At 40.1% G+C, this 15,043-nt stretch overlaps 1 long non-coding RNA gene across 1 annotated transcript in view; it reads left to right on the top strand.

Annotated features, from left to right (window-relative positions):
• Positions 1–13,788, top strand: part of LOC122553413 (uncharacterized) — a 92,538-nt gene extending 78,750 nt beyond the window's left edge. The window contains exon 4 of the long non-coding RNA XR_006312703.2: positions 12,507–13,788. This is a non-coding gene — a long non-coding RNA (uncharacterized LOC122553413). The remainder of the gene's footprint in view (positions 1–12,506) is intronic.
• Positions 13,789–15,043: the final 1,255 nt, after the last annotated feature.

The following is a 15,043-nucleotide window of genomic DNA, read 5'->3' as shown; positions in this document are numbered from 1 at the left end:
CGAAATGTTAAGCATCTAAGGGAGTAGTGAGAGGAAGAAATTGAAGAAAATCCGTATTAGTTAAAAAAATGTGCAAGAGAAATTAATAGGGTTAAAGGCTGACAAATCCCCAAGGCTTGATAATCTACATCCACTGAAGGAAGTGGCCTGGAAATATTCGATTCATTGCTGGTCATCTTCTCTAATTCTATAGATACTGAACGATTTCGTACGGTTTGGAGGTGGCAAATGTAGCCCTATTATTTAAGAAAGGAGGGCGAGATAAAAACAGAGAATTGCAGACTGGTTAGCTTAACATCAGTCATGGTTAAGATGTAAGAGTCTATTATAAAAGACATGATAACAGAACACTTGGAAAGCATTAACAGGCTTAGACAAAATCAGCATATGCTTACGAAAGAAAAATCATGCTTAACTAATAAAATCATTAGAAATAGGAGTAGACCATTTGGCCCCTCAAGCTTCCTGTGCCATTCATAGGATCATGGCTGATCTAACATTCCTCACATCTACTTTCCTAAATTTTCACCGTAATTACCTTACTGACTAAGAATCTATCTATCTCAGCCTTAAATATACATAAGGGCTCTATGCCTCCAGCTCACTGTGTAAAGGAGATTCAAAGGCTCTCAATTCTTTGAGAGAAGAAATGCCTCCTCATCTCAGTCTTAAACTGGCACCTCTTTATTCTGAGACAATGGCTTCTGACCCTAGACTCTCCTATAAGGAAAAATATCCTCTTAGCATTTACCCGTCAAGTGCCTTAAGAATCTGATATGTTTAGATGAGATCATCTCTCATTCTTCTGAACTTCAGTGAGTAGAGTCCCAACCTGTTTAGCCATAAGACAATCCCTCCACACTGGGGACTATCCAAGTGAACCTTCTCTGAACTGCCTCCAGTGAAATGATATCTTTCCTAAAATAGGGGACGAAAACTGTTCACAGTATTCCAGATGTGGTCATGCCAGTACGTTGTACAGTTGCAGTATGACTCCTCAACCCTTTTACTCCAAATCCCTTGAAATATGGGTCAACATTCCATGAGCATTCCTACCTGCTGAAGCTGTGAGCTAGCCTTGTGTTCAGACACGATTACTCCTAAGTCCCTTTGTGTGGCAGCTTTCTTCAGTTTGACTCCATTTAAATAATACTCTCCCTTCCAAAATGAATAATTTCACATTTTTTTTCACAGTAAACTCCATTTGCAAACTTCTTGCTCATTCTCTTGACCACATAGCATACTGGGGTTTTAGAGAATGTGACTAATAGAACTGACAAGGGAGAACCAGTGGCTATGAAGGTCAGCACAGTGGTCCAGTGGTTAGCACTACTGCCCACAGCACTAGGAACTTGGGTTCGATTCCACCCTCGAGTGACTGTTTGTGTGATGTTTGTACATTCTCCCTGTGTCTGCATGGGTTTGCTCAGGTTTCATCCCACAGTCGAAAGATGTGCCGGTCAAGTGGTTTGACCAGGCCAAATTGACCATAGTGTCTAAGTTCAGTGGATTAGCCATGGGGAATGCAGGATTTCGGGGGAGACATGGGTCTGGATGAGCTGCTGTTCAGAGAATTGGTGCAAGCAAAATGGGCTGAATGGCCTGCCTCTGCATTCTGGGAATTCTATGATGTTCTGGATTTGAAGAAGGCTTTTAATAAGGTCCCACATAAGTGATGAGTGGGCAAAATTAAAGCTCACGGTATCGGAGGTAATAATAAATTAGTATGGATTGACAACTGATTGACAGTGCAGAAACAGAGAATGGGAAGAAATGGATCTTTTCCTGTTTGGCAGGTAGCAACTAGTCATATAACATAACGTCTTCAATCCTCAGGTATTTTAAGGACCTGTCTTTTTACTATAGGAGTTGGGATGTCATGTTGTGGCTGTACAGGACATTGTCACCCTTCTATTGGAAGGATGTTGTTAAACTTGAGAGGATATAGAAAAGATTCACAAGGATATTGCCAGGACTGGAGGGTTTGAGTTATAGGGAAAGGCTGAAGAGGCTGGGGTTTTTTTGCCTGGAGCATCAGAGGCTGAGGGGTGACCTTCTAGAGGTTTATAAAATCATGAAGGACATAGATAGGGTGAATAGCTATCCATGGATAGATTAATTTCCTGGGGTGTGGGAGTCCAAAACTAGAGGGCATAAGTTTAAGGTGAGAGGGGAAAAATTTAAAAAGGACCTGTGGGGTAAATTTTTCATGTTAAAGGTGGTGCATGTTTGGAATGAGCTACCAGATGAAGTGTTGTAGGCTGGTACAATTACAACATTTAAAAGGGATCTGGATGGGTGTATGAATAGGAAGGGGCCAGATGCTGGCAAATAGGACTAGGTCAGATTGGGATGTCTGTTCGTGTCTGATGAGTTAGACATTAGGGTCTGTTTCCATTCTGTATGATTCTATGACTCGATAACAATCTGTTGAAATGATGAGGTTGGATATTACCCCAAATCTGCCGATAGAAACAGCAACTATAAAACAAATTATTGTTCAGGGTGAGCTGGATTGCGACAGCCTCATATCATTCTTGCAGATTCACGGTGGGGTTGGGGGAGAGAATTAGAACCTGAAATGGACATGTTTTGTTGTTGCTGTTTCCTCTTGCCCACATAGCACACTGAGGCACACCTGACTTGGTATCTGAGAGACTTTGAAAGAAAAATCTTCACATTTGCCAGCTCTTGCTGGGAGACAACAAACTTATGAATTGATTCCTTTTGTGTTCATTGCCAGTGAAATAATCCTCTACTGGAGTTATCACACAGCTAGTCCCTTTTTTTTTTAAATAAAAGCAGTTCCTTGGCTCAAGATACCCTGTCCTTGATCTTTTTCCAGAGGAGTAATAAATCTTTTTCCAGAGGCTCTGATCAGTCTGGTTTGGCACAGAGATGAAAAGGATTTTGAGAGGCCTTTTGTTTATATGTAAACAGATGAGCCTTCAGGCCAAAATGGTCATACTTTTGGAAGTGACCTGTATAAAGAAAGGGGAGTGGTCAGCTCTCTAGTTGAGCTGAGCAGTTTTTAGTTCAGTCTTGAACTGGGAGGAGTTCAACAGGTAGCCATTTGGAAGCTCTCTCTCTCTCTCTCTTTTCTGCCCTTCAATTTTACCTTGTAAGCATATGTTCCATTTATACTGGGTTTTAAAGGGAGTTTGCCTATTGGGACTGTTCTGTATATTCGGAATAGCATAATTAAGTCTTGTTGGATAAGTTGAGTTCTGTCAGTGTTCTTTATTCTGTTCTTTGTGTTTCATTGTGTAATTTTGTGAATAAATTTTTGTCTGTTTTAAAATCTAGTAGCCAACCTAGCTATTTTACTCTGGGTAATTTTCACTGTACACTTACCAAAACAAATTGGAAAGCTATGATCTGGAGCTGCCTGCATAAGAATGCTTTGGGTGGTCTGGCTTAGTCCACTACAGAATTCACATTGCAGTGTATATTAGCGCCTATCTGGTCTACACTGAGGTGGCTAAAATGAAAGGATGTTCCCAACTTCAAAGCTTAATGTAAAAATGCAGCCTTCCAACACCCACTTCAAAACCATTTAGTACTGATCAAGTATCAGTTCGCAATTCAATGTTACACCTTCTGCTTCACCTAAGAGGGTCGTGCTTACATGTTTCTGGATATTTCTTGTGAAAAAAAAATCAGCTGAGTTTCTTCCTGCTCTCCAAGATTTGAGAATGTATGTTAAATGTCACCATGAATGGATATTATATCAGCTTGTAAAACATTAGTACAACTCAGTCAGTTGCCTGTCAGAGCGATTAGACTCCTAAATTTCTCGTTTGTTTCAAACTTTATGGTTTTGTATGTAGAAGACTGCGTTTGTCTACCTGTCTGGTTACCCTGTGCAGCAGGGAGGATGTCAGTGGGATCCAGCAAAGTGCAACTGGCTCTGAAGTCTGAATCAGAACTGAAAAGCTGTTTTGAATACCACAAAACTAATCGGTGCAGCTGAAAGGAGTTCAGAGAGACTTTCCCCAAGCACACTCAAACCTGATTGGGTTCCTCCTTGAAAAAATTCAAGGTTGAATTGTCAAGGTTGGACAGTCCATCTGAGAAAATCAAGCACGAAAGATTAAACCGCTGTCATTGTGGTAGCGATGGTTAGCGATAATATTTTAAGCCTAGCAGGTGTTCTGTTGAATATGCAGTAAGAGTCAAGGCAATAACAGTCAGTATTTTATTCCTTTAGCTCACTATTTCTCTTTGTTCCTCTCCTTCCATTATGTCCTTTTCTCTCGTCAAATTTTCAAAAATTTCTTTTCTGTGTCTCCTCTTTGTATCAACTGCCTTCAAAACTCATTGAGAGCATTTGAAAAGTAATTAATTGGATGTTTAAAACGTCCTGAGGTTGTGAAAGTCTTGACATAAATACAACACTTTCATCTCTTATTTTCTTCCACTCTATTTCCCTCTCTCCCCCTTTCTCTATTTCTCTCACTATGAAGTTTAAATGCGTGCTTTCTCTGGGTCATTACTTTTGATTTGTACTCACACCATTTTTTCACTTTGATTATTGACTGGACAATTTTTGTCTCTTTTGTTGTTTTAAAAAATAAGCAGAAAAGCATTTGAAATATTTATTCCATTGTATATAGCACACAGTGTCAGGTGATGGTCTTAAGCTTCAGAAGGTATTCAAGCCTACGATCATCCTATTGAATTACTAGCTCATAATCATTGCCACATACTTATTAATCTCCATCTGATAAACATGTGGTATGAAGGATTCTTTACTCTTGAGGAATACCAGAATATCTTAAAAGGAATTCTTAGATCTGGATATTCTGTCAATTGCACACACACAAAAAAAACCATCACTGTGCACGTATGCCCATGAGCTCCTGATTTCTGGGTCTTTTGCATTTCTGAAAGTTCCAGTCACTTATTGCCACCAGTGGGAATTGCTGCATTTATTATTTTCTGAAATAATACAGTATGGACTAGCACATGAACAAGTGTGCATGATTATAGTTTAGAAAACCAAGTTCTTGTTTTAGTAACAGATTGAAGGGTGTTGGTGGAGAGAAGAAGGTCATTTCAAAACACCTTTTTTAACATTAAAGCAACAAGTGAAATCAGTAGAAATTTGATTTGACAATTGAAGGACTATTGGAAATATACTGCATGTCCATCCACATCTGACAGAAGAGAGGAGAGTTTAATGAATTGATGAATGACCCATCCTTAGAAATGAAATGGGAACATTGCTGCTCCTCCTAACTAGAATCAAATAAAAGGAAGTGCTTGGCACTGTGTCGAGTGGTCCCATTAAGGAAGTGTGATTAGGCTGTTCATGAACTCAAGAAGGGAAATGAAGTATTCTGAGCTCATGGATCTCAGAATGGACTCTTGTTTTTATTCGATCATATGCTGTGAGCATTTTCTAGTAGGGTCAGCATTTGTTGTATATCCCTAATTACACTTGGAAAATTGGTGGTAAGCTCATTTCTTGAATTACTTCAGAAGATTGGTCACCAACGTAATCCACTGCACACTCAAGATTCATGATCCTGGTTCATAAGGACAGTTCTAGCCCATTAAAGTTCTGGACAAGTTGGTCAACCATCCCTGAAGTTTGTGGATCAACCTGGCTGAGGTGTTAGGTTAGAAAGGCTGTCTCAGAGAATTAATATGGCACAATCTCTAAATAGCAGAAATGTCACCTTAACCCAATAACTTGCTCAACAAAATATGTATACAAAATCATATCACAGAAGGGATTTATTTTACTTTGGTGAATGACAGGTCTTCCAGTAGAAATAATTGTACATCGTCTCAAGTACAGACTTATGCTTCCCCTAATTCACAATTACACTGAGTATACTGTTTTCTGATGTTTGTTTTTCTCATTTGTACTTATTCTTGAGAAATTCGATACAAATTCAGTGGGAGGAGCAGCCACATTTGTACTTGGTGTACATAGAGACTGCTCAGTAGGATGATGTGGATTGTTAGCTCAGTCCACTCAGGGAGAAAGGCTGTCTGGAATGGGTTATTAATCTATTCTCCAAACTGCATGATACTCTTATCAAATGGGATCTTGACTAATTCATTTATAAATTTTAAAATACGATTATAGCATGCAGAATTAAATTGGAAGCGTGGCAACATATAACAATGGCAACTTTTAAAGTCTTTGATCTTATAACATCAACTTAAGACGATGAGAACATAGAATGTAGGAGCAAGAGTAGACGATGCTAAACCTAGGCCCAATTTACCCAGCCTCCCATCATTGAACAATCCACCTTAAGGATCAATCCAGTGAATCAGAAAGGTACACCGAGAATGCTAGAGAAACTGCTAGAGCTACTGGAACTAAAACCCTGGTTATGCACCACTGTGGATCTACAAGGGTTACCTGCTGAATGCAAGCAGCAAATGCTTTGCAGAGGTGGGTAGATCAAAGCTAAGAGGACCAACAATCTCACCGAGCAGATCTGACTAAGAGGGTCAATAGTGCAGCAAAATACATGGATCAGATGTGAGATGCTCCTGCCCCTGAAACATTTCAACTTTAATTCTTCCAGTTTTGAATTTGACAACTTGGCATCAATAGGGTTTGGGTTCATTGATCTCATCCCTGAAAATTGCATTCCTACCCTTTCTAGTCCATTAGCAAAGCATCTCAGGGAGTTTAAAGGTCTCCTAACTAAAGGCAAAACAGGTGCTCCACTCTTGCCATCCCGCACGTGCTTTTAAGTGAGCCATCAGAGGCCATCCAGAGAAAACAATTTTTTACTTATACCCTTAACCCTTCCCAATCCCATCAGCAACTGAAGACTGCCAGTTGTAAATAGCTTTAAATGGCATTGTACGGTTAAGAATGAGATAGTTGCAGTGTTACAGATAAAAAAAATGGAGTTGTGGGATTAACCATGATTGCTCTTTCAAAAGGGCCAGCATTAGCACAATTGGCTGAATTGCCTCCTTCTCTGCATCCCACGGTGGAGGGGTGCATAATTCCTCAGATTGTAATCACAGGGAGGTCGAATCTCCTTCTCCTGGCCGTGGCAAAATTTTTCGAATTGGGTTAAAAGTGGAAAGAGGACACAGGATTCCTAGCTGCCAGAGGCAGCGTGTCAAAGCAGGCTCATCAATTGACACCCATTAGCCCTGAGTAGACTGAAATTTAGCAGTGATTCAGGGATTAAACTGAGGCAATGCAGTTTCCCATGCCCTTGAAAGGTTGCCCAGTAAACCCAATGGGATTTGCTAGTGGTCTCCCAGGGAGTAGATTCACTCAAACCATGCACTCCAATCAGATGTCTTGGTGTCAGGAGGATGGGGGCCACTGAAAGATGCCAACACTCCTCTTGTGGCCATTATCAAACAGATATGCCAGAAATCACAACACCTGCTGATGCTGGCAGCCTGTAATTGGCCAGTGCCTGTAGATAGGTGGGACAACCACCACTGATGACCTCATTCATGGCTGCCACTTATATGCCTGAATGGCCTTTGGTTCACACCCCGCTCTTCTGTGTGATAAACTGCAAATGCTGAGAATCTGAAATCAAATTCTAGAAATGCATGGCAGGCTAGACAGCATTTGTAAACCCTTAAAAGAATTGCCTGCAAAGCAACACTGGCTTCGAAACACTTTATTAAATGCAAAACTATTTGGTACCTTCCATGCTTCCGAAAGAATCAGAGTCCTGCAGCATGGAGTCATTGGTCCAAATTGGTCCATGCCGACCAAAATGTCCATTAACCATTTCCCTGCACAAGACCCATCTCCTTCTAAACATTCCCTATCCATGTATTTTTCCAAACACCTCTAAAATGTTGTTAATGTACCTGCCTCAACCATTTCTGCTGGCACCTTTTTCCATATACGTACCACCCTCTGTCTAAAAACATTGCCCCTCAGGTTCCCTTTTATTCTTTCCCCTCTGACCTTAAACTGATGTCCCTAAAGGTGTTAAACAAATGTACATTATTTCTTTCCATGATTTTTCAGGTACTTGCCCTTAACCAAAGCTGAGAATTAAATTATAAGCATTTCACAAACAGTGTAAGAACTAAACACAAAATAAATAAAATTCAGCAGCAAAGAGGCAGTACTAATGTTACACCAAAGGGGCCCACAGGATAAAATTTCCCAGGAATGAAATTTTTGAACATTTGGTGCGATGTTCCTTTCTGTATCAGCCAAATTACCAGGCAAGGTGTGGTCCTGAATGGTTTTGCCTCATAGCAGAGGTAGCATAAAAGCTATTGGTTCGAAACGTGCATTCATAGTTTGCTTCTAATTGAACAGAGCTACTAACTGAAAAATAATGAGTTGGGGGCCTGAATATTCATGAGAGTAAATGCATTGGATGACACACTCCTGATTCATGCAGCACAGGAATGTAGCTTTCCCCTACTGGCCAGGATCAATGGAGCCACCCAAGAAGGGTGCAGTCTCACAAAACTTTCCATTTTGGATGCATGACGCAAAAGGAATTGCAAAGGACTTAGAGTCATAGAGTCATAGAGATGTACAGTATGGAAACAGACCCTTCGGTGCAACCCGTCCATGCCAACCAGATATCCCAACCCAATCTAGTCCCACCTGCCAGCATCTGGCCCATATCCCTCCAAACCCTTCCTATTCATATACCCATCCAAATGCCCTTTAAATGTTGCAATTGTACCAGCCTCCACCACTTCCTCTGGCAGCTCATTCCATACACATACCACCCTCTGTGTGAAAAAGGTGCCCCATAGGTCTCATTTATATCTTTCCCCTCTCACCCTAAACCTATGCCCTCTAGTTCTGGACTCCCCAACCCCAGGGAAAAGACTTTGCCTATTTACCCTATCCATGCCCCTCATAATTTTGTAAACCTCTATAACGTCACCCCTCAGCCTCCGACACTCCAGGGAAAACAGCCCCAGCCTGTTCAGTCTCTCTCTATAGCTCAAATCCTCCAACCCTGACAACATCCTTGTAAATCTTTTCTGAACCCTTTCAAGTTTCACAACATCTTTCCGATAGGAAGGAGACCAGAATTGCATGCAGTATTCCAACAGTGGCCTAACCAATATCCTGTAGAGCCACAATATGACCTCCCAATTCCTGTACTCAATACTCTGATCAATAAAGGAAAGCTTACCAAACACCTTCTTCACTATCCTATCTACCTACAACTCCACTTTCAAGGAGCTATGAACCTGCATTCCAATGTCTCTTTGTTCAGCAACACTCTATAGGACCTTACCATTAAGTGTATGAGTTCTGCTAAGTTTGCTTTCCCAAAATGCAGCACCTCGCATTTATCTGAATTAAACTCCATCTGCCACTTCTCAGCCCATTGGCCCATCTGGTCAAGATCCTGTTGTAATCTGAGGTAACCCTCTTTGCTGTCCACTACACCTCCAATTTTGGTGTCATCTGCAAACTTACTAACTGTACTTCTTATGCTCACGTCCAAATCATTTATGTAAATGACAAAAAGTAGAGGAACCAGCACCGATCCTTGAAGCACTTCACTGGGTCACAGGCCTCCAGTCTGAAAAACAACCGTCCACCACCACCCTCTGTCCTCTACCTTTGAGTCAGTTCTCTATCCAAATGGCTTGTTCTCCCTGTATTCTGTGAGATCTAACCTTGCTAATAAGTCTCCCATGGGGAACCTTGTTGAACGCCTTACTGAAGTCCATATAGATCACATCTACTGCTCTGCCCTCATCAATCCTCTTTGTTACTTCTTCAAAAAACTCAAGTTTGTGAGACATGATTTTCCATGCACAAAACCATGTTGACTATCCCTAATCAGTCCGTGCATTTCCAAATACATGTACATCCTGTCCCTCAGGATTCCCTCCAACAACTTGCCGACCACCGAGGTCAGGCTACCAACGTCAGGCTCACTGGTCTATAGTTCCCTGGCTTGTCCTTACCACCCTTCTTAAACAGTGGCACCACGTTTGCCAACCTCCAGTCTTCCGGCACCTCACCTGTGATTATCGATGATACAAATATCTCAGCAAGAGGCCCAGCAATCACTTCTCTAGCTTCCCATAGAGTTCTCGGGTATACCTGATCAGGTCCTGGGGATTTATCCACTTTTATGCTTTTCAAGATATCCACCACTTCCTGATCTGTAATATGGACATTTTGCAAGATGTCACCATCGATTTCCCTACAGTCTATATCTTCCATATCCTTTTCCACAGTAAATACTGATGCAAAATACTCATTTAGTATCTCCCCCATTTTCTGCGGCTCCACACAAAGGCCGTTTTGCTGATCTTTGAGGGGCCCTATTCTCTCCCTAGTTACCCTTTTGTCCTTAATGTACTTGTAAAAACTCTTTGGATTCTCCTTAATTCTATTTGCCAAAGCTATCTCATGTCCCCTTTTTGCCCTCCTGACTAAAGATAGTTTATTGTTTTGGAACAGATAGCATAAGCTAGTGAAGCATCAAATTTATGTTATTTTAATTTTCTCTGTTTTAATTTGTATGCATAAACAAACAGGAGTGAAAACACAGAATGGAAAACCAACCTTTGTATTCACCATGCTTACAAAGAATCTCTGGAGGGTGAATTCTTATAATTCATTACCTGAAGGATTAAACGAACATGAAATAAACACTGAAAACAGCAACACCCCATTGAAAATCTTCCAATTCTCAAAAAACCCTGTCCCTTTGGAGCCATCTTAAATATGCCAAAGCAGCATTATCCAGAATTCTGCTTGTGAACAATCTCACATGAAACATGAAACAATACTTCTCATTCAGGTTCTAACAGACATGCTGGATATTTTAAGGACATCTTCTACCAGTCATTCAACTGCCTGCAGAGTTTGTGTGCTAAATTCGAACCATTTAGATTCAGTAGCAGGAGAGGGATTTGTCAACTCGTCAAAATACTTGGCTCTTTCCATGTCTTCTAATCCAATCTGTGTCCAACAGTCCCACGTAGTATGTGGTGAATTGACAAAGGACAGCAATATTAAAGTGATCTTATTGTGGTTGTTATTTTGACCTAACTTGCAGGACAGGAATCCCATGGGATCAGGTAGAGTAACTGTTTCACACCCCCTCCAATATTTATCACATTTAATGCAATTTGACCAGGTTGCAAACCCATCATTATATTCCACTCTTTCTGACTTTTAACAAGAGGGTTAAGTTAAAATTGATCCCAAAAACTGCACCAAATGTTGAAGCGCACAGGACATAACAGTACATGTTATCGCATAAGGACTGGCTTTGTGGTCCAACTGGTTTGTGCTGATGTTTAATGCTTCACTGAGGGAAAGGAACCTATTGCCCAGTGTGAGAATCTGATGAACACAATCTGGTTCTGAAGAAGGGTCACTGGACCCAAAACATTAACTCCACTTTCTCTCCAATGATGGTGTCAGACCTTCTCCAGCAATTTCTGTTTTCATTTCAGTAAACACAGAGTTTGCCATGGCAGTGTGAAAATGTTTAGGCTCTGTTTCATTACTCTTTACTTGCTGCCACACAGTTAATTGCATTCATGACTTGACGCCTGGAGTGCTTTAGTGATAGTATTAATATCAGCATTCATTCTGAGGATAATTTCATTTTTGCAGAAAGAATTGTGAATTTTGAGATATTAGACTGGCAATGAGATTCTGCACCATGTCAAAATTTTCAATATTGTTCATTTTTAGCCAATCTTGAAAAAATGAGCTTTCGGCCTTCAGTACGGACCACAGTCTAATGCATGGACAGTGTCCTCAGCTTTTTCACTGAGTCAAGTGAACACTTAATTGAATGGAAATCTAAGACAATCTGTCTTCAGAGATTAAAACTGCAGGAATCTCTTTGCACTCATGTCCTAATAGTGTCCTTTTCAGATTTTATGAAACTCATGAGGGGCGTTTACATTATTAACCAGAGCTTTTCTATCCCAAGGCAGGAGTGGCATAAAATCCAGAGGGGTGAGCAGAATTTTCCCTCATCTCCTCATCTCTGTTGAAATGTTACCATTGATTACCATTGATTCTCCTTCTCCTCGGACGCTGCCTGAATCATTGTGTTTTTCCAGGACCACACTCTTGACTAATAGAGCAGAGATATCCAGCCTGCAAAGGGAAAGTACCTCAATCGTTCTTTCTGCATGTGACCTGCATTAACCAAACTTAAACTTCTCAGTAGCTGTTCTCACTCACTATTTCCCTGTAATCTGCTCTCCATGCAAATAACTTGTTGAAAGAAGGGGACACGGAAGAGAATGCTTCAGAGACACAGAAAAGGGGCAAGTTCTCTATCCGTGAAGGATAAAAAACAACTTTGTAGGCAGAACTTGTGGAAATAAACACAGAGAACACTGGGGAAACTCAGCAGGTCTGGCAAAGAAATAGAAATAATGTTTTGAGCCCGGGATATCTCTGGTTCAGTAAAAGGTTGGGAACTTTTTTTATATTCTTGACAGAACCTGTTTTCCAACACCTTTCAGTTCTGAAAAAGAGTCATACTGGCCTTGAAACATTGACTCTGTTTCTTTCTCCACAGGTGCTTTCAGAGCTGATGAGTTCCTCCAGTATTCTCTATGTTAGTGCTGGATTTCCACAGTATTTTGTTCTTATTTGAGAACTCATGGAAAACCTGGGAAGGAAGGAGGAGCTACAAAACACAAGCGCCACAGAACTGAGAGACTGAACAGTGCCATTGATATTCCGGCTAGTCCTGCCAAACACCAAATTTCTGACCCTTTGTTGGAAGGCAGAAGATCACTCTGTTCAGACTACAGCTGTTTCTTGGACCTACGGCTGCATGTTATTAAGCTGACTTGTACTACTAACAAAGTGTTTAACAGGTAATGATTCCCCCTGAATTGGAAACTCTCTATTTCCCAGCAAGAAATTCCCACACTGCTTCTGAAAAACATAAAAGCTCAGATGGAAAGGGCTGGTGCAAGGTACTGTCTATACCTTTGAGCCAGGAGGCCTGGCTTCTCCAGATGTGTGCCATAACATATATGTACAAGTTGATGAAACATATCTAAAGGATTCAATGAATTGCTCATCTCAACAGACTCTTCATTGTTTCTGCCACAAATTTCACCAAATCCCATTTTGCTATAAGATTCCATCCATAAGTAAATTTCTGGTATGTTCAGTGATTCATTGCTTTGTGTAATAAAATGCAATACATTTTTTTTTGTACAATGTAAATTGCTTTTGACCCTTTAAGGATAGATATTTGATGTTGAAAAATATGGGGGATGTTGTGATGTACCTTAAAGAGACATAATTTAACTGCTGACCACAATACTCCACAAGTTAGGATGTGATGTGTAATCCAACTTACTCTGTACAGAGAACAGAGCCACGACTGGACAGGTCAGACATGTTTATAGAGCCTTCCAATACTCACAATTATCTTCAACTAGGGAATTCACATTATTGTTTTTGAAATCCTTCTTGTATGATTTGTACATCTGCAATAGATAGAAGAATAAAATGTGCAACATCACAAAGTTAGCAGGAGAGACTGATGTATTCCTTCTGGTTGACTTATAACTCATTCTGTCACCAGAAAGCCTCTCTTCTGTCTCTGATAATCAGTCATGCTAAAACACCACTTGGCTTAAAGGCCTTTGTTATGTTATGTCGCACAGTAGTATGTCAGTTTATCTCATAATAAGTATGTCAGTTTATCTTTAAAGAAGATATTCATAATATTATCACAGTGTCGTAGCATATGACACCAATGTATAAAGATCTCACACTTCATCTTACCTGGAACATTTGAATCATAACATATAACTAGATCCAAAGATATGCAGGTGAAGCGAATTGGCCATGCTAAATTGCCCATAGTGTTCAGGGATGTGTATGTTAGGTGCATTAGTCATGGATAAAATGTAAAGTAGTAGGAGAATGGGTCTGGGTGGGTTACTTATCAGAGGGTCGATGTGGACTTGTTGGGCCAAAGGGCTGTTTCCACGCTGTAGGGTTGCTATTCTATTCTATTCTATTCTATTCTATATATGCTGTTCTTTTTAACCTGGTAGCTTATTGTGAGCCCAGACACTCAGATACCTGTGTTTGCCTGCAGCAGTTAGCTATAATAAACATCTGTTAGATTCTTCATTACTAGAAAATCAATGTTTAGTTTCTTACATTTTGTGGAAAAACGTAAGTATTGCCACAATGATTAAGAGAGACAGTCTTATATAAACTTTAGACTTCAAGTTCTTTGCAGTAAATATTTGGAAAACCAATTAAAGATCAAGTAAACAACAGTTTTGGACATTAGAAAATTAAATCAACAGTATTAATTTCTGTGAGTATTCCCTGCCACACAAATATGCAGATGATCATTGACTAGCCAAAAGATCAAGCTAAATTCTTGAGAAAAATTTAAGATAGTTCAAGACAGAGGAAGTTTCTAAGAGGTCCTTTACTTAAAAATAGAAGGCTGAAGTTACAAATACAAGCAAAACTAAAAGCAATCAGCAATCTAACTTTGGCTCTTTAAAGACACAAAGCCAGAGAGCCTTTCTCAATTGTCAGTTAAATGACCCTGATGGCATTCCCACAAAGAAATTACAGTTGCAAAATGTTAAAGGAAGACCATGAACCAGACCTATAGGGAAAATTCTGCAACCATGACTCTTAAATGTGCCATTTTAAATGGACAAAAGCCAGACTAAGTGAGCAATGGCCAATGAAAAATAAAGAAAAACCAATGGAGGAAAGGAGGATAAAAAGAAGGACATAACAAAACCTGTAGAAGAAAGCAATAGACACTTGGCTGCACTCTGCTAAAAGAAAGTGAAGACCTGCAAAGAGAAATGGAAGGCAAACCCTTAAATATCAATTGAGTCACCAATGACATCTTTACTGAAATACATTTTGTTATGAACTAGGCCAGACCACTCAAAACATTCTTCAGCAGGCAACCCAGACCATAACTTTGCAATTTGTTTCAGAAAGTTACCTGAAGTGAGCTAGCCAGGTTGACTATCAGGTTTTAAAACAGACAAAACATTTATTCACAAAATTACACAATGAAATACAAAGAACAGAATAAAGAACCCCAAC

The sequence above is a fragment of the Chiloscyllium plagiosum genome, unplaced genomic scaffold (genome assembly GCF_037043375.1).
Source record: "Chiloscyllium plagiosum isolate Xiang-an unplaced genomic scaffold, Cpla_swu_hap1 HiC_scaffold_8, whole genome shotgun sequence".
Lineage (NCBI taxonomy): Eukaryota > Metazoa > Chordata > Chondrichthyes > Orectolobiformes > Hemiscylliidae > Chiloscyllium > Chiloscyllium plagiosum.
Note: the sequence above shows the minus strand (reverse complement) of the source record. Positions and strands in the feature narration are given on the sequence as shown.